Source organism: Chiloscyllium plagiosum, chromosome 32 (genome assembly GCF_004010195.1).
Source record: "Chiloscyllium plagiosum isolate BGI_BamShark_2017 chromosome 32, ASM401019v2, whole genome shotgun sequence".
Lineage (NCBI taxonomy): Eukaryota > Metazoa > Chordata > Chondrichthyes > Orectolobiformes > Hemiscylliidae > Chiloscyllium > Chiloscyllium plagiosum.
Window position 1 is genome coordinate 36,788,688 of NC_057741.1, and position 21,284 is coordinate 36,809,971.

Sequence of the window (21,284 nt, forward strand, 5' to 3'; positions counted from 1 at the left end):
AGTTCTTACGTTCTTATGTTCTAACCAACTCCTGGTATAATTTTATCAAAACCTCCCTACTTCTATTTTTCATTCCCTTTGAGATAAAGACTAACATTCAATTTCCTTCTCTATTAGCCACTGAACTGGGATGCTAGGATTCATGAACAAGGACTCCCAAACCCCACTATTCTGTAGTTTTTCTCCATTTCAATAATATTCAACTCCTCTACCATCCCTGCCAAAGTGTACAGCTTCACATTTTGCCAAATGAAGTGCTCTGAGTGGATTTTGATAAGCGCTATATAAATCTGAATGTTTTCTCTTCCTCTGCATTGGTATTGGCTGAATTACTGAGTCTGCTTTTATCTCAGGTTTCCACTATCTGTTTTACTTTGGGGTTTATTTTTCTCTTGTCTGCTTTCTTTAGATTAATGGGCTTGCTTTTACACCTGTCTGGTGTGTTGTTCATTTGTAGATCATTAACTCTTAACAATTTCATGGGAAAAAAAGGTCTGATTCCATTTCTTGAATCATTTATATATCAATTTCTGTGAGAAACCAGAGCAATAATCTACTGATTTCTGAGGGGGAGATGACAATGCAACATTCTCAAGTCTCCTAAAGCTTAAAGATCTTTTATTCTTTGACTGAAAGCCTTTCTTTAGTTGCTCAGAGATTTTTGTGAAAGGATGGTCTATCAAACCGTTTAACAATTAATGCAAAGGTAATTGTTAAACGGTACACTTTGGAAGTAAAAACAAGGCAGCAGATTACTACCTGAATGGCAGTAAATTGGGGAAGGGAGTGCGCAGCTGGATCTGGGTGTCCTTGTGCACCAGTTGCTGAAGGTAGGTATACAGATGCAGCAGGTGGTAAAGAAGACAGATGGTATGTGGCCTTCACTGGGAGAGGTTTAGAGTACAGGAGCAGGGATGTGTTGTTGCAGTTATACAGGCCCTTGGTAAGGCAACAGCTAGAATATAGTGTGCAGTGTTGTCTCCTTTCCTGAGGAAGGATGATCTTGCTCTCGAGAGAGAGCAGCGAAGGTTTACCAGGCTGATTCCAGGGTTGGCAGGAATGATGAATGAGGAGAGATTGAGTAGGCTAGGAGTGTTTTCACTGGAGTTCAGACGAATGAGGGGAGATCTCAGAGACTTATAAAATTCTAATAGGACTAGACAGGATAGATGCAGGGAAGGTGTTCCCGATTAGGGTGAGTCCAGAACCAGGGCTCACAAACTGAGGATTTAGGACGGACATGAGGAGACATTTCTTTACCCAAAGAGTGGTGAGCCTGTGGGATTCATTACCACAGGAAGTAGTTGATGCCAAAACATTGAATGGATTCAACAGCTGCTAGATACAGCACTTGGGGTGAAAGAGGTCAAAGGTTATGGGGAGAAAGCAGGATCAGGCTATTGAGTTGGACGAGCAGCCATGATTGTGATGAATGGCAGAGCAGGCTCGAAGGGCTGAATGGCCTCCTCCTGCTCCTATCTTCTGTGTTTCTATGTTTCTACCCTGCTCACCTCAAGTCATGTCAATTTACACACTGAATCAGAGATTAGGAAATTAGATTTCTGCCTGACCTTCTGAATAGCATAAAATAAAGAAAGAAAGGGATGGAAAAGTTCAGCAGGTCGAGTGACAGCTTTGGAGAGAGAAACAGAGTTTGTGGATAAATGGTGGACTCACTGTGGCAGCAGATACATGGGAAGAGCACCACCTGCAAGTTCCCTTCCTTGCCACTTGGAATATACGTTCACTATCGCTGGGCCAAAATCATAGAACTCCCTCTCAAACAGCACTGTGCAGAAATACCGACACAACATGTAATGCAAAGGTTTAAGAAGGCTGCGCACTGCCTCCTTCTGAAGGACAACTAGAGACGGGCAATAAGTGCTGGCTCAGCCACACACTGTGAACAAATTAAAATTAATTTTCATTTATTAGTAACTTGCAGTTTATCCACCGGAATGTGGATCAATTTTCCAACCCAGTACCCCAGGGTAATGGGTTTACACCGAATTCAGCTGGTGAAGGTCTTGTCTTCTCTCCGAGATAATTGATAAGAAGCAGTACATTTTTTCCATCATTGATTTGAGTATATTGCAGATCGTCTCTCCTCACAACATTACATGCACACGAGCAGTTACAAATAATCACAGTTGCCAACACTTGAGGGCTGGGTTGTAGTTCCAGAACTTGGAGGTCAATCTCCTGAAGAAGGGCCTGTGCCCGAAACGTCGAATCTCCTGTTCCCTGGATGCTGCCTGACCTGCTGTGCTGTTCCAGCAATAAAGTTTCAACTTTGATCTCCAGCATCTGCAGACCTCACTTTCTCCTGGTCAATCTCCTGGGCATTGCTGGGGGTAAAAGACCAGGAGAAACACAATTAGAGTCATAGAGATATTCAGCACAGAAACAGACCCTCCGGTCCAACTCGTCCATGCTGACCAGATATCCTAAATTAATCTAGTCCTATTTGCCAGTATTTGGCCCATATCCCCCTAAACCCTTCCTATTCATATACCCATCCAAATGCCTCTTTAATGTTGCAATTGTACCAGCCTCCACCACTTCCTCTGGCAGCTCATTCCATACATGCTCTCCCCTCTGCATGAAAAAGTTACCCTTTAGGTCCCTTTTAAATTTTTCCCCTCTCACCTTAAACCTATGCCCTCTAGCTTTGGACTCCCCCACCTCAGGGAAAAGACTTTGCCTATTCATCCTATCGATGTCCCTCATAATTTTATAAACCTGTGTCAGGTTATCCCTAATACTCCAGGGAAAACAGCCCCAGCCTATTCAGCCTCTCCCTATAGCTCAAACCCTCCAATCCTGGCAACATCCTTGTAAATCTTTTCTGAAGCCTTTCAAGTTTCACAACATTCTTCCTATAGCACCAGAATTGCACACAGTATTCCAATTGTTAAAAATCACACAACACCAGGTTATAGTCTAACAGGTTTATTTGAAGTGCTAGTTTTCGTAGCACTGCTCCTTCATTAGGTAGCTGTGGACCTTCTCCATAGTTACCTGATGAAGGAGCAGTGCTCTGAAAGCTAGTACTTCCGAATAAACCTGTTGGACTATAACTTGGTGTTATGTGATATTTAACTTTGTCCACCCCAGTCGAACACTGGCACCTCCACATCATGTATTCTAACAGTGGCCTAACCAATATCCTGTACAGTCGCAACATGACCTCCCAACTCCTATACTCAATGCACTGACTAATAAAGGAAAGCATACCAAACACCTTCTTCACTATCCTATCTACCTGCGATTCCATTTTCAAGGAACTATGAACCTGCACTCCAAGGTCTCTTTGTTCAGCAACACTCCCCAAGGCCTTACCATTAAATGTAAATGTCCAGCCCTGATTTGCCTTTCCAAAATGCGGCACCTCGCATTTATCTAAATTAAACTCCATCTCCCACTCCTCAATGCACTGGCCTATCTAATTAAGATCCCATTCTACTCTGAGGTAATTAGTTCAGAAAGTATTGGATTTGGGGAAGTCAGTTGTTTGATTTGGCAGACAACAATTATCCATATGGAGAACAGAAAGTCTTCCTGCTTCCCACTTGGCTACAGGAGAAATACACCATGTGAGTGAACATGTCGCTTGGCCAAATTTCACCAACTTTGCGAACAGAACCTGTTACTGTTCATTTCTCTGTAATTTTTATCGCTTTGCTGCATCTTTGCATTTACTGTCCATTAAACCTGCTGCAGAAAGTTAATTCGGGCTTGCAATGTGACTCACTTATGCTTCCTTGAAGCTGAACATACTCATTAGCGGGGACCTACCCTTTTCAGGCATTGGGAACTGGTCCAGGCATTACACATTTCTTTTTAATTAAACAAATGCATTCGGGGTAACAGTTTCCTGATGCATTCTTCACAGCAAACCTTCAATTATTCAGAGTCCACTGATCAATCAGTCACTGATCAATCAATCACTGATCAATCAGTCATTTTTCTCACACAGTCTATGCTGTTGCTCCCTACGATATTTTGGCACTCTCGTGTCTGTCCTGATGAAAATATTTGACAGCTTCTCTCTTTTTCAGCAAAATTCAAGTTGTGCACTAACAAGCCACATTTCAAAAGTTCATTCCGGGAATTACTGATGTAAATACCATGTCTCACTAACTGTGGGTGACGGCCAATCAATCCTGTTCACCACTGAGTGAACCAATGGTTAATGTAATATTTAACTCCTTCAGTTTGGGAGTTGTTGGGAGACTGTAAAAATGCCAACATTTAAATCAAAACATTTGTAAACATTTCCTTTGTCTTTTAATTTCCTCTTCTGTCCTTGAGTTGACTCCTCGTTTTTAGCTAGTTGATAAATCTAATCCAGACTCGGGTTTCCAGCATCTGCAGTCCTCGTTTTTACCTAGTTGATAAATCTCTGACCTATCTTCCTTTCCACCTCTCCATTCCACCCTCCTCCCTGACCTATTACCTCCATCCCCACCCCCATTCACCTATTGTACTCTATGCTACTTTTTCCCCATCCCCACCCCCCTCTCATTTATCTCTCCACCCTGCATGCTCCCTGCCTCATTCCCGATGAAGGGCCTTCGCCCGAAACGTCAATTTTCCTGTTCCTTGGATGCTGCCTGACCTGCTGTGCTTTTCCAGCACCACTCTAATGCTTGACTAATTAAGCCTCCCTCTGTTCAATTTCTTCCATCCAGCCTTATTTGTGAAGTGAACAGTTCCATCATCCACAATATCCCAGATGCCCTCTTGCACTCGCTGCACCTTTATAAGCACACACGTTTCAGAAACTTGCAGGCAGTTAATATCTGAATATGCTCTTATAAACCTGACTTGTAGGTTGCACCACAATATGCCTCACCCTAAATGAATCTGGGACAGGAAGTACCTATCTCCCTGGAGACACAGCTTGCAGGAATAACAAGACATTGTCTGCTGTTCAATGAGTAAGTGAGGGGGGCCTGACTGTGTAATCTGCTTTCAGAGCTTCAGATGGAAAAGATAATTGAAGAAATTACGCAGGGCATTCGAGCGGTACAAACTGCATGGGCCAAATACCATAAACAGAACAATAAACTGAAATGAAATTAACACATTACTGCAGTAAAGAGGCAATAGAGCATTTAGACAACCGAATTAATCCTGTGGACACAACCAGTTTAAAAAGGTGCCTCTCATAAGTGTTAAAAATGCAATCACTCAAAATCACACTGCTTCAGAGATAATGAACAGTTGAAATAATGCCTTGAAGTCAACACAATCACTGGGGAATTGTATGTATAAAATCTCCCAGTTTCCAAAGCTTTGTGCCATCAGTGGCACCAACCTTACAAATCAGGATGTGAACATTTTTTCTCCACTAGGAGCAGTTCAATATTACAAATTCAGGACCAATGGTCACTCAATATCATCCCTCCAAACTAGTGATCTCTACCCTGAACACGGGTGGCAGATGCATGAGAACACCACCCCCTTGAAGTTCCGCTCTAACCACTCACCATCCTGACTTGGAAATGCATTGCTATTTTTTCACTGTCACTGGGTCAAAATTCTGGAATTCTCCCCCTTGCAGCATTGTGGGTCTGCCCACTGCTGGACTGCAGCGGTTCAAGAAGGCACCACCTTCTCAAGGATGACCAGGGAATGGGCAATAAATGTCTGATCTGCATTTCAATTAAATTATGGCTGATCTGTATTTTAACTCAAACTATACGACATTGGTTCCATGCCACTTAATATCCTTATCTAACAAAAATCAATACAATAAATGGATGAATGAATTAGCTTTATTGTTACGTGCACTCAAATGAGTGGAGCAAAAACTTTGCAATGTCAGCATTTATGGCACCATCTTAGGTACAGTTACTTAAGTATTTGGTACAAAATTGGATGAATAAAAAATAATCTAATCTAATCTAAAATAAAAGTCCTGCATAAGAATAAAAAGAAAAAAAAGTATTCAATTTAGTCTTTTGACCCCAGTCCGTGCCAGCACCTAGCCCTCAGACCGCACTGGGCTTCAAAACACACAGCCTTACCTCCTGTCCACAGGGGCTGTGTCTCCCTGTGAGTAGGCAGAAGTGGGGACTGCAGATGCTGGAGATCAGAGTCAAGATTAGAGTGGTGCTGGAAAAGCACAGCAGGTCAGGCAGCATCCGAGGAGCAGGAAAATTCGACATTTCGGGCAAGAGCCCTTCATCAGGAATGAGGCTGGGTGCCTCAGGGGTGGAGAGATAAATGGGAAGGGAGGGGCTGGGGAGAAGGTATCTAAGAGTGCAATAGGTGGATGGAGGTGGGGGTGAAGGTGATAGGTCGAAGAGGAGGGTGGAGCGGATAGGTGGCAAGGAAGATTGACAGGTAGGACAGGTCATGAGAGTGGTGCTGAGCTGGAAGGTTGGAACTGGGGTAAGGTGGGAGGAGGGGAAATGAGGAAACTGGTGAAATCCACATTGATGCCCTGAGGTTGAAGGGTCCCGAGTCGGAAGATAAAGCGTTCTTCCTCCAGGCATCGGGTGGTAAGTGAGTGGCGATGGAGAAGGCCCAGGACCTGCATGTCCTTGGCAGTGTGGGAGGGGGAGTTGAAATGTTCAGCAATGGGGCGGTGGGGTTGATTGGTGCGGGTGTCCCGGAGATGTTTTCTGAAGCTGTTCTCCCTGTGACTGCCTGTTCTGAGACTATCCTTCCCCAGCTGCCTCTGAGATTTCAAATTATCAATTAACTCCACATCAGCGTTTCAACAGCGGAAAAAATTCCCGATTTCCATTACAGTTTGTGTGAAGAAAAGCTTTTTGGCATCGTCTGTGAATCCATGACCACACGTTAACCAAAAGGCCATCAGAGATTGAATTATGCCAAGTGCCTCCACTGTCAGCAGTGTTTGTACTTTACTGGTATTTGCAGCAAGGTCTTCCCCCGACACAACAATCTCCTGCACTTTGGAAGAAAGGATTACTGCAGATGCTGGAATCTGTACTGAAAACAACAAATGCTGGAGATCACAGTGGTCAGGCAGGCAGCATCCATGGTGAGAGAGAGCAAGGTACCATTTCCAGTCTCGATAACTCTTCGTCGGAGCTGAAGTCTGAAAAGTTACCATGAATGACATGTGAGTCAGGTTCTTGCACTCATTCTGTTCTCATTCCCCTTGATCTAGACTTCCTGACCTACTCAACATTATCTCCCTGAACAAATCTTCAAATCATTTTCAATTAGATCTTCAATTATAGCACCACTTCATCTTCCATCTTCAAAGGGAAGACAGGAGAGTAGGCCTGTGGTGTGGTGGTAATGTTCCTTAACTAGGTCTGAGTTCAAATCCCACAGGCCACATGGTGTTCCATAACATGTCTGAAAAGGATGATTACACTAAAGTACAACCTGATTTTGTGCAATCTCCCTTTGTAGTTTAACCTCATGATTATGAGGCTGATACTGCTGAGGAACTGTCCCGGCACTCGCTCACCTTAAAATAAATTCCCCTCACTTAGTCCGCCGGAAGCACTAAATTCATTCTTGATTGGATCCACATGTCATTTGTATATTTCATTAACCTCCATTTATAGAGTGTCTTTAAAATTACGAAACAGCCCAAGCACTTAAAATAAAATGACAGCAAGGTGAGTCACATAACGAGAAATTCGATCAGGCAACAACAATGTCAGTGAAGGAGGCAAATTTTAAGCAGCATCTTAAGGAGGAAAGTAAGTTAAAAAGGTTCAGAACTGTAGGGAGAGAATTTGTAGGAAAGTAGAATATAGAAGCAGGAGTAGACCATTCAGCCCTTCAAGCCTATCCACCATTTAATATGCTGCTCCTACTTTCTCCCCAGACCCTTCGGTCCCTTTTGCCCTAAGAACTATACCTAACTATAACTTTTGAAAACATTCAATGCCACAGACCTCCAGAACTTTGGATCCAGGCAACTTTAGGCATTAATGGTAAAGCAATGTCAACGGAAAAAAGCCTTTTCTACACATTTATGCCATTGGATTGTTGGTAGAGACATGGACATTACTCACTATGGTGAGTAATATCTTGTCTTCATGACATACTATGGCTCCTCGACCACCAGTGGCTGCTGTGCACATTTGATCCCTTCTGACTGATTCTTATCCAAACCATTAGTGAGGGCTCCATCCAGAACAGTATTCCAGAAGCAACAATCAATGTGATGAAATCTCTGCTGCTGCAGTCTATTTTGTTGGTTGGGAGATGAAGTGGTCCTCGATTTTTCTCTGTTCAATATCTCATTTGTTTTGATGTTTGTGCTTGTTGTGAATCTCAATATTTGGATGTTATTGTCTAGATATTGCACAGGGTCAGATTGAGAGGAGCAGAAATAGTTGTATAATTAGATTGACTAAGTTGCATGTAATTGCCTGACAAAGCCATTTTAAAAAATACATTCAAGGTATGTAGGCATCGCTGACTTGGCCAGCATTCATTACGCATCCTTATTCACACTTGAGAGGGTGTCGGTGAGCTGCTGCAGTCCATTTGGTGGGGGTGCACACACAACACCATCAGACAGACAATCCAGAATTGTGATCCTGAAGGAACGGTGATATATTTCCAAGTGCTGATGACGAATGGGTTGGAGAGGAGCTTGCGGGTGGCGGTGATCCCATGGATCTGCTGTCATTGTAGTTTGGGAAGGACCTTTGGTGAATTTCTGCCAGGAATCTTAAAGATGCTGGATATAGGCTTGCTCACTGCGCTGGAAAATTCGTTTTCAGATATTTCGTCACTACACTAGGTAACATCTTCAATGAGACTCCGAATGAAGTACAGGTGGTGGAGCCCACTTTCTATTTATATGTTTGGGTTTCCTTGGGTTGATGATGTCATTTCCTGTGTTGACATCATTTCCTGTGGTGATGTCATTTCCTGGTCTTTTTCTCAGAGGGTGCTAAATGGAATCCAAGTCAATGTGTTTATTGATAGAATGCCATACTTCTAGGAATTCTCATGCAAGCCTCTGATTGGCTTGTCCTAGGATGGATGTGTTGTCCCAGTTGAAGTGGTGTCTTTCCTCATCCGTATGTAAGGATACTAGTGAGAGTGGGTCATGTCTTTTTGTGGCTAGTTGATGTTCATGTGTCCTGGTGGCTAGTTTTCTGCCTGTTTGTCCAATGTAGTTTCTGTTACAGTTCTTGCAAGGTATTTTGTAAATAAAATTAGCTTTTCTTGTTGCTTCACTTTGACTGGAAGCATGGCATTCCAAGATCTCTATCAACAAACGCACTGACTTGGAGCCCATCTACCACCCGCTGAGAAAAAGAATAGGAAATGACATCACCATAGTAAATGATGTCACCAAAGGAAATGACATCACCAAAAAGGAAACCCAAACCTATACATGGAAAGCAGGCTACACCACCAGTGCTTCATTCGGAGGATCACTGATGATGTTACCTAGTATTGACAAAATGTCTGAAAATGAACTTTCCAGCTCAGTGAGCAAATCAACATCCAGAACCTCAACCTGAGCTATAAATCTTCTCAAAACTTGCTAATCTTATAGATGGTCTACTCTGTTGCTACAATGCTTTGTTGGTGGTGGGAGTGGGTGTTTGTGGATATGATGCTATTAATGCTATTAATTAGGCTGCATTGTCATTAATAGCATCATGCTTCCTGAGTGCTGTTGGAGCTGCACCCATGCAGGCAATTGGACAGTACTTCATCACCCTTCTGACCTGTGCCTTGTAGATGGTGGACAGACTTAGTGGAGTCAGAAAGTGAGCTATTCACTGCAGTATTCCTAGCCTCTGACCTGCTCGTGCAGCCATTGTACTTATATGGCTAGTCCAGTTCAGTTTTTCTGGTCAATGATAAACTCCAGGTTGTTGATTGCAAAGAGTTCAGTAATGGAAATGCCATTGAATGTCAAGGAGCAATTCTTTCTTGTTGGAGATTTGGCATTTGTCTGATACAAGTATTAATCGCTATTTTTCAGCCCGAGCCTGGATATTGTCCGAGTCTTGCTGCCTTTAATCATGAACTGCGTCAGTATCTAAGGGGAGACAAATGATTCTGAACACTGTGCAATGATGGCAAATATCCCTATTTCTGACTTTATGATGGAGGGAAAGTCACTGTTGATGACATCTTCCATCACTTTACTGATGATCGAGAGTAGAGATAGGATGACAATTGATTAGATGTCCTGGTTTAACATATAGGACATATCTGGGCAATTTTGCACATTGTTGGTTAGACACCAGTGTTGCAGCTGGCCTGGAACAGCTTGGCTAGGGGAACGGAAGATTCTGGAGAGCACATCTTCAGTGTCATTGCTGGAATGTTGTCAGGGCCCATAGCCTTTGTGATATCCAGTCCTTCCACCATTTCTTGATATCATGTGAGTGGATGGAATTGACTGGATGCTGGGAACTTTGGAGAAGGCCAAGAAAGATCATCCATTTCTGGCTGAAGATTCTTGCCAATGCTTCAACCTTATCTGTTGTACCATCATTAAGGATGGCAATATTTGTGGAACTTCCTCCTCCAGTGAGTTGTTTAATTTTACAACAGGACAGGATTTGGCAGCACTGTAGAGCTTAGATCTGATCCATTGGCTGTGAGATTTCCTCTGTCGCTTGTTGCTTATGGTGCAAATAGCCCTGTGTTGTAGTTTCACCAGGTTGACACCTCATTTTCAGGTATGCCTGATGCTGCTCCTGGCATGCCCTCCTGCATTCCCCATTGAACCACGGTTGATAGTAATGGTAAAGTGGGGGGGGAGTTATACCAGGCCATGAGGTTACAGATGATGCTGGAGTATAATTCTGCTGCTGCTGATGGCCCACAGCACTTCATAGATTTAGATTAGATTACTTACAGTGTGGAAACAGGCCCTTCAGCCCAATAAATCCACACTGACCCTCTGAAGAGCAACCCACCCAGACTCATTCCCCTACATTTACCCCTTCACCTAACACTACGGGCAATTTAGCATGGCCAACTCACCTGACCTGCACATTTTTGGACTGTGGGAGGAAACCGGAGCACCCGGAGGAAACCCACGCAGACACGGGGAGAATGTGCAAACTCCACACAGACAGTTGCCCGAGGCGGGAATTGAACCCTGGTCTCTGGCGCTGTGAGGCAGCAGTGCTAACCACTGTGCCACCGTGCCACCCATCTGTTTAAAGTCTGTCCCATTTGGCATGGTGATAGTGTCATACACCAATGCACCATCCCAAACCCTGGGCTTACAAAGGGATTTATAAATAGGGCATAATATACAAAAGTCAAAAGAGTTTGCTAATTCTATTTAAAATTGTTTGACCCCAACGTAACTATGGATCCAATTCTGGAGATGGATGTGAGAAGGAAGGTTAAAGGGGAGGGTAGGACTAATGGATCAAAAGAAAGGGGAAACACCAGACTCCATGATTTCTCTCATTGGCCTTCGCACCCAAGCTCTTGTTGGCCTTTGGTGAACCTTTCCCTGCAGATACAAGGCCCATTCTTTGGCAGTCAATTGAAAGCCAGCAGCTCTGTTGGATGGTGATGCCACGGGGGTGGGGTGATGACTGCTGGTACTTCACCCTTCTGAGGGCATGTATCATTACTGGATCCAGGACAGAGGGGAGTGATTGAAGGAGAGTGAGTCATTCACAAGGAACTGCGATTGTGGTGGTGGGGGGGGGTGATGCTGTAGCATTCTGTAGCAAAGTCAGAATGATAGCTCTCTGAAGTCCACTTTTCCAATGCAAGCTCCCTTGAGGCGGTATTCAAGATTCACACACCTTCTCAACATAGACGTTATTAGGGTAGGGGCAGGAAAGTAATGGGATCCCTACTCACCATTCTCTAACTTAATCAAATGCTTTCTGCACTCTCAAGCCGACCATATCTAACCCTAGTCTTCAACCAGCTTCTCCAACCAACAGAAATAGTTTTTCTTTTGTTACATGAGACTTAGACACATGGATGACCCAAGGATCATAAGGCAGGATTCTTTATTCCACTGGCATCAGAGCATTACAAACAGGAAAGGAAATTAAGGATGAATGTGGAATTATTTACAGTAATTACATGGAATGAGCCTACAGGTTACATTTGGCAGAGGAATTCCTTTGTCTGTTTTTGACCCCTTAAAATCAGCCCTCCCTCCACCAAAGATACCCATTTTTCTATTCGGCAATGCCAGCTGCCTTCCCTGTCAAACCTTAATTATTTCCCTCATTAATGTTTTAGATATTCTCTGCCATTCTTTATATTCTGACCAATTGACTTACCTTCCATTCATCATTGCTGAAAGCAGCAATCAATAGGCCTGTGGCATGAGGATTGTCTTTGAATCAACCGTTAAAGAGGTTAGCAGGTGTTTGTGAAAAGAAAATCATGTAAAACTAATATATTTGAGATTTTTCAACAAGAAACTTGTGCCGTGGATAAAGGAGACTCTGTAGATGTATTGCACTTGCATTGCCAAAAAACATTTGACAAAGTTCCATGTAAAAGGTGATTACACAAAGTAGGAGTTCATGGCGTAGCGGGCAATACATTAGCTTAGACAGAAGACGGTGGCACAGTGGCACAGTGGTTAGCACTGCTGCTTCGCAGCGCCAGAGACCCGGGTTCAATTCCCGACTCAGGCGACTGACTGTGTAGAGTTTGCACGTTCTCCCCTTGTCTGCGTGGGTTTCCTCCGGGTGCTCCGGTTTCCTCCCACACTCCAAAGATGTGCAAGTCAGGTGAATTGGCCATGCTAAATTGCCCGTAGTGTTAGGTAAAGGGGTAAATGTAGGGGTATGGGTGGGTTACGCTTCGGCGGGTCGATGTGGACTTGTTGGGCCGAAGGGCCTGTTTCCACACTGTAAGTAATCTAAAGACAGGCTGGCTGGCAGAAAACAGAGGGCATGCAAAAATGAGTCTTTTTCTGGTAGGCAGGATGTGTTACACAGAGTACCCCAGCAGTCTGAGATGGCCCTCAGGTTTTTATAAAGTAAATCAGTTGTTCAGACGAGCTGTGAAAAGTCATGCAAGCTGCATTTATAGATGACACAAAGACAGGAAATTGTGTTGTGCAAAAGCTTAAGGAGGTTGCAGCCAGATATAAAATAAAATCTGAAAGAACTACAGATGCTGTCAATCAGAAACAAAACAGGAGTTGCTAGAAAAGCTCAGCAGATCTGGAGGCATCTGTGAAGAGAAATCAGATCTGAGGATGAGTCACTGGACCTGAAATATTAATTCTGATTTATTTTCACAGATGCTGCCAGACCTGCTGAGCTTTTTCAGAGCTAGAGGGCATACGTTTTGGGTGAGAGGGGAAAGATTTAAAACAGACCCAAGGGGCTACTTTTTCACACAAAAAGTGCTGCATGTATGGGATGAGCTGCCAGAGGAAGTGATGGAGGTTGATGCAACTACAGCATTTAAAAGACATATGGATTGGAAGGGTTTAGAGGGATATGGGCCAAATGCTGGCAAATGGGACTAGATTAGGTTAGGATACCTGGTCGGCATGGACGAGTTGGTCTGTTTCTGTGCTGTACATCTCTATGACTCTAATAAAAAGGTAGACTGTGAACGATTGCAGAATAGCAAGGTGTTCCAGTGCACAAGTCACAAAAATGTTACTACACAGGGGCAGGCATCAAGAAGGTGAAAGAATGCTGTCCTTTCTTATGAGAAGAATGGAACATAAAATAAGGAGTGTTTTTTATTCATTCACAGGATGCGGGTGCTGCTGGCTAGGTCAATGTTTATTGCCCATCCCCAATGACCCAGAGATCAGTTAAGAGTCAACAAGTTGCTGCGAGTCTGCAGTCACATGTAGGCCAGACCAGGTAAGGGTGATATCTTCCTTCCTTCATTAGTGAACTAGATTTTTTTCCCCAACAACCAACAATGAATTCGTGGTCATCGGTAGACCCTTTATTTCCATACTTTTAAAAATTGAATTCAAATTCAACATCTACCGTGGTAAGATTCAAAACCAGATCTACAGAACATTACCTGGATCTCTGAAATAACAATCTAGCAATAATGCCCCCAAGGCTTTCACCTCCCTCTATCCCTAATACTATGTGTAGTTTTGGTTTCTTTAGATTAGATTAGATTCCTTACAGTGTAGGCCCAGGCCCTTTCGCCCATCATGTCCACACTGACCCTCCAAAGAGTAACTCATCCAGACCCATTTCCCTCTGACTAATGCACCTAACACTATGAGTAACTTAGAATGGCCAATTCACCTGACCTGCATATCTTTGGACTGTGGGAGGAAACTGGAGCACCTGTAGGAAACCCACGCAGACACGGGGAGAATGTGCAAACTCCACACAGATAGTCACCCAAGTCAACTTTATTTAAAGACGGATGCAAGTGCATTGGAGGTTATCTACCTTGTGTCTTGAATGGAGAGGGTATTATCGGCAGCACCAATGAATTGCCAGTCTGTATGGCAGATGAATAACGCACACTGCTGGTAGCTGCCATTGTATAATTATTCACAAGATAATAATTAGATATGGACTGGGGAGGATAGGAGAACAAAGAAATAGAATCCTAATAGACAGACTAGAACTGGACATATCCTTGGTGTAGGTCTAAGGGGCTACATGCTTGCCATCCATTGATTGGGGCCCATTGTGCTCCAATGATACTAGACCAAGCTATTAATTTAATAGCTTTACCAAATGGCAGCACAATCAGAATGGGCTGAATATAGTTTCCTTCTGTGCTGTATCATTTGATGAGTTGTGGCTAAAAACAAATCCGGAGCAGCTGAAAGGACTGCAAAGCAAAGTCAGAGATGTTGTGAAAGGATAGAAATCAGTCAGCGTCAAACTGCACAGCTAGGCTGAATGGTCTCCTCCTGCTCCAATGGCTGATGACCTTGCTAGTCAAATCAGTGTGCAATTCTCCCATCCAATCAAAATGTCTGTGGTAATTTTTCATAGAATCCCTACAGTGTGAAAGCAGGCCATTTGACCTTGTGATCCTGTGAACAGCACCCCATCCAGACTCACTTCTATCCCATATTTTCCCATGACTAATCCACCTAACCTGCACATCCCTGGACACTATGCCACAATTTTCAATGGCCAATCCACCCTAACCTGCACATCCCTGGACTGTGGGAAGAAACCAGAGAACCAAAGGATGTAAACGCAGGGGAGAATATGCAAACTCCATACAGACAGTCACCTGAGGGTGGAATTGAACCCGGGTCCCTAGCACCATGAGGCAGCAATTCTAACCACTGAGCCACCATGCCACTCCTCTTACAGATGACACCCCACTGGAGACTCCATTTGGTGCAGTATATAAACAGCTTTGATTTGTTAAGGCATTTTTGAATACATTACCATTTGACTTCATCTTTGCTTACTTGTACCTTAACGTTTCCCAATATTGTGTAAGTCAGCTACATTTCCACTCTGCAGTGCATTACCCTGCAACCCCCCCCCCCCGCCTCCAAAATACTGCAATTTTGCTTCTAAACAGTCTTTTGGTGCAAGGATGCAGCATTGAGTTACATTTGTCGAGTTTGATAATTAAGGAACCCAGCAGCGAATCTATCACCTCAACTGAAACCTATCCCACTTCCTCATCCTGCATTACAGTCATTCTATTACTTCTGAATCACAGAAAAATCAATAGACTATTTACGCTGATACCCAGAATGACTCCAGTTAGCTTGGTGCTTTAAGTTCTAGCCTGCGGTACTTGAGCAGTGACAGATTTCAGAGTAAACGCCGTGAGTTAAGAATCACTCTGAAGCCACCATCAAAATGCCCTTTGTTGTGTGAGAGGTCAGGATTGCCTTCTCTGGAAGTTTATTGATACGGTCACACGCCTTTAACTACCCTGTCCCTAAACTCCCACCAATTATCACCTGAAAACATTCATCTTCCCAGGTTAATATCTTTGTCCACCAATTACAGGCACACCTTGACATGATTCAATGAGTCTTGATGTCAGTCAAACTAAGCTTTATTTCCAATCTCCAAAGCCATAATCACAAATATAGCCATAAAATGTTTCAAGAAAATTAAGGAAAATCACTTTCTTTTCCTGCAAAAATGATATATTTTTCCTGAGTTGGTCACAGCTGCTTCAAAGAGATGATTCCTCAATTCCAAGAACCTCCAAAACAGCAATGAATAAGGTCAGACTGAGACACTAGTCCATCACAAGGGCACATGCATTGTTCACCATTGTGCCATAGGCTGGTGGGCATCATAGAGGCTAGGTGCACCCTCACCATGGACAGTGTTGTTTTGGTTTAATAAGTTTACCTTAACTTTTGAAAGTTTATTCATAGAATCCCTAGAGTGTGGAAACAGGCCCTTTGGCCCGACAAGTCCACACCGACCCTCTTAAGAGTAATCCACCCAGACCTATTCCCCTACCCTATTATTCTACATTTACCCCTGACTAATGCACCTAACCTATACATCCCTGAACGCTATTTAGCGTGGCCAATTCACCTAACCTGCACATCCTTGGATTGTGGGAGGAAACCCATGCAGACATTGGGAGTATGTACAAACTCCACACAGACAGTCATCAGAGGTTGGAATTGAACCGGGTCCCTGGCGCTGTGAGGCAGCAGTGCTGACCACTGAGTCATTATGCCCATTTATGTTTACTATTTGATTGTGTTTTTGTAACAAATAATTTCATTCACAGGATGTGGGTACGATTGGCTAGGTCAGGATTTACTGCCCACCCCTAATTGCTCAGGGGGCAGTTAAGAGTCAACTACATTGCTGTGGGTCTGAAGTCACACATGGGCCAGACCAGGTAAAAAAACATCATATTTTCTTCCCTGAAGGATATTAGTGAACCAGAAGGGTTTTTCCTGATGATCAGTTTCATGGTCATCATTACAATTTGTTGAATTTAAATTCCACCATCTGCCAGGGCAGAATTCAAAATCCATGTTCCCAGGACATTGCCTGGGTCTCTGGATCAATTGTTTGCGATAATGCCACTTGGGCATTATCCCCCCTCTAAAGAGATGCAGTTATTTCTCTATCCGAACAGTGGAACTACTTGTGGATCTGGCTTCCAATCCAATCAATGATTGTCAGTTGTACCTGGCCAATGAAAGAATGAGTGTCAGCAATCCTAGGTGGACCGTGTCAGCAGATGCTGTTTGCTGGATCAATACACCAATCCTGAACATCTTCTTGTGGATCAATCAATGATGATGGGTTTTAGCGCACAATAAATAATAAGCATTCATTTCCATAGAAAATTGCCCTAATTAAATAAACTCCATCAGATAGAAAGGTCTTATAGGTTTTGTTAACAATGCACAAATTATCTTCACTGCATTGGAAGTGGCATGTTGATGGGAAACAACGACATGACTAGAAAGCAAGTTGCACATGAAGCTAACCGAAGAAGAATTAAAATAAATAATTGGAAGTAGGCATATCAATCCAAGAAGTGACAAGAGGTCTGCATAACTCCAACATTTTTTGGATAAAGTATTATGAGAATTCCTATTTGAATACAAAGATCACTTAGCTTCCTTTTTACATTTAATTAGAAAGGTCACAAATGACAGAGTGTGCAAAGGCAAATTGCATTTATATAGCGGTAAAAGGACAGGCCCAAGCTGCTTCATGGAGAATTGATAAATGGAATTTGACACTTAGCCACAAAGGCTTGATTGAAGAGGCAGTTTACAAAGAGCTTCTTCTGTGAGACTAGAGAGGCAATGAGATTTCAGGAGGGAATTCCAAATCTTAGGGCCCAGACAACTGGAGTCACGGCCTAAAATATTGGAGGAGTAAAAATTGAAAGAGGTCAGAATTGTTGGAGTGTAGAGAGCTTAGAGGTTATGCATGGCTAGAGGATTATACGGAAATAGGGAGGAAGAGGCCATAGAGTGATTTGAAAACATTTTAACAATTGCGACATCGACAAACTGGGAGCCAGTGTAAGTGAGCAAAGGGGAGATTTTTGGTATAAGTTGGAATTCAAGCAGAGAGTTGTCAACAAATCCAGCTTTGAAGGTGAAGATGAGAGTGCCAGGTGGGATACCACCTACTGAGAATTGGAATCCGATAGGTGTGCTGAGTCAAAAAGAATGATTTTGTCAAAGCTTTTCATCCTGCACTCAGCAGAACAGTCGGCAAGAAATATAAATTCAAAGAGAAAGCTAACATATATACTTGATGAGAAGACAGTGTTGGTTGATTGGCAAGTGAACTCCGATGGGTAGAAGGGTTTTCATGGAGAATACACCAATTAATGACAATTGACAGTTAACTGTCAGGCTTTGTTGCAAATTTTAAAGAAGGCAGGCTATTCCTGTTTGGTCAAGATATTACCGGGTGAATGGCAGCCAGTTATTTTGTTGTTGAACAGATGCAGTGCATGTACATGTTCTTTCTGTCTACATAGTTCCCTGTGTATTAATATATATATAGTTTCTGATGCATGCAAGGGAAGCACTCAACTAATAGTCTTTAAGACACAGGGGTTGTGGGCTTCTAATTGGCTGGCAACTTCTGGCAACCCATGACATTAATGTTGAGGCCCGTGATTGGCAGAGAAAGATGCCCACATTTACCTGTCAGCTCTTAACAAGCTGATTGATGGGTGATCAGGTGGGATTTCCAGGTAGTGGGGAAGGGGGCATGGGTTGTTAATAGCACCCTTGCCCACCATCATCCCTTCATTTAGTCCCAAGAAGGGAAAAATTATGTTATTTGAGCTTGTCATCTATTTTGTATGTTACTACAAATGGAAAGTCTTTTAAAGAGAAAAGACAAAGTGTTGATCAACAAAACTGGCTGCATGTTGCTGGAAGCTTTATAAAAGTGTTAGCTCTAATATCTCAAACCAAATCACGAGGAACAGTGTCCATGACCTTCCCTGCAAGACAAGGCCAAGAAGTGAGCAGAGAGCAGCAGCAATCTTTATATGTGGCCATCTTTGACCTCACAAAACCTTTCCCCTCTCAGTGGGAAGGATTACACAATGCTCTTCCCAAGGTTAGCCACCACAGAAACTTGTTACCATCATTATGGGTGGCATGGTGGCTCAGTGGCTAGCACTACTGCCTCACAGCAACAGGGACCCAAGTTTCATTCCAGCCTCAGGCGACTGTCTGTGTGGAGTTTGCACATTCTCCCTGTGTTTGCATGGATTTCCTCCGGGTGCTCTGGTTTCCTCCCACAATCCAAAGATGTGCAGGCTAGGGTGGATTGGTCATGCTAAATTACCCCACAGTGTTCAGGGATATGCAGGCCTGGTGTGTTCGCCATAGGAAATGCAGGGATATGGGAATAGTGGGTCAGGGTAGAATGCTTTTTGGAAGGATGGTGTGGACTCAATGGGGGCGAGTGTCCTGCTTCCATACTATAGTGATTCTATGATCTCCTTGCTGCGCAACAACATGCAAACTGTGATTCTCACCGACAGCTCCACCACAGACCCGATTCTTCTGCAAACAGGGATCAAGCAAGGCTGTGTCATTGCAACAGTGATGTTCCTTGGTGTAACACTCCACACCATATCCATGAAGCTTCCAACAGGAGTGCCACAATCTATGGGATGAGTGGGGAAGTGCTCAGGCTGTGTCGTCATCAACCCGTAGCCATCGAGTCATACACGCTTTGGTCCAAACGGTCTATGCCAACCATAATGTCAAACTAATCTGGTCCCACCTACCTGCTCCTGGCCCATATCCCTCCAAACCTTTCCTATTTATGTACTTATACAAATATCTTTTCAACCTTGTAACTGTGCGCACATCCACCACTTCGTCATAGTCATAGAGACAGCACAGAAACAGACCCTTTGGTTCAACTTGTCCGTGCCGACCACATATCCTAAATTAATCTAGTCCCATTTGCTAGCACTTGGCCCATATCCCTCTAAACCCTTCCTATTCATACACCCATCAAGTTGCCTTTTAAATGTTGTAATTGTACCAGCCTCCACCACTTCCTCTGGGAGCTCATTCCATACAGCGGCACCCTCTCTGTGAAAAAGTTGCCCTTTGGGTCCCTTTTAAATCTTTTCCCTTTCACCCTAAACCTATGCTCTCTAGCTCTGGACTTCCACACACCAGGGAAGAGACTTTGTCTATTTACCTTATCCATGCCCCTCATGATTTTATAGACCTCGGTAAGGTTATCACTCAGTCCCTGGTGCTCCAAGGAAAACAGCCCCAGCCTATTAAGATTCTCACTGTAACTCAAACCCTCCAACCATGGCAACATTCTTGTAAAATCTTTTCTGCACTCCAATGTCCAGAAATACTTGAACTCAAACCGCAAAGGCAGTAACTGGAAGCTCATTCCACATGCAAACCACCCTCTGTGTAAAAGATTTGCCCCCATGTCTTTTATAAATCTCTCTCCTCTCAGTTTAAAAGTGTGCCCCCTGGGCATGAAATCCCCCATCCTAGGGAAAAGGCAACTCCCATTAACACTATCTATACCCCTCATTATTTTATAAACTTCTATCAGGTCACCTCTCAACCTCCTGTGCTCCAGTGGAAATGGTCCCAGCCTTTCTTTATAACTCAAACATTCCAGACCCAGCAACATCCTGGTAAATCTCTTCTGAATCCTCTCGAGCTTAATAATATCCTTGCTGTAACTGGGGACACAGAACTGGTCACAGTATTCCAGAAGAGACCTGATGAATGTCCTGTACAACCTCAACATGACGTCCCTACTCCTATACTCAGAGGACTGAGCGATGAAGGCACGCATGCCAAATGCCTTTTCAACCCCCCACCCCGTCGTCTATATGTGATGCAAACTTTGAAGAATTATGTACCTGAACCCCGAGGACTCTCTTCTACAATATGACTCAAGGTCCTACCAAAGTCAGTATTTAAGCTGCAGAGCACAGATTGTTTGTGTGTGCGTGCATGTGGGCGGAAGGATGGAAGTGTGCGTGCGTGTGCGCGCATGTGGGCTGGAGGAAGGAAGTATGTGTGCGTGCATGTGCGTGCATGTGGGCAGGAGGGTGGAAGTGTGTGTGTCCGTGTGCGCATCCGTGTGGGCGGGAGGAAGGAAGTGTGTGTGCGTGTGTGTGCGCGCATGTGAGCAGGAGGAAGGAAGTGTGTGTGCGTGCATGTGGGCGGGAGGGTGGAAGTGTGCGTGCGTGTGTGTGCGGGCAAGTGGGCGGGAGGAAGGAAGTGTGTGTGCGTGTGTGTGCGCGCATGTGAGCAGGAGGAAGGAAGTGTGTGTGCGTGCATGTGGGCGGGAGGGTGGAAGTGTGCGTGCGTGTGTGTGCGGGCAAGTGGGCGGGAGGAAGGAAGTGTGTGTGTGCGTGTGTGTATATGTGGG

The 21,284-nt window shown here is 43.9% G+C and overlaps 1 long non-coding RNA gene across 1 annotated transcript in view; it reads right to left on the reverse strand.

Moving 5' to 3' along the window:
• Positions 1 to 2,272: 2,272 nt before the first annotated feature.
• The window catches only part of LOC122539292, a 133,942-nt gene continuing 114,930 nt past the window's right edge, over positions 2,273 to 21,284 (reverse strand). Inside the window, exon 3 of the long non-coding RNA XR_006309022.1 lies at positions 2,273 to 2,348. This is a non-coding gene — a long non-coding RNA (uncharacterized LOC122539292). The remainder of the gene's footprint in view (positions 2,349 to 21,284) is intronic.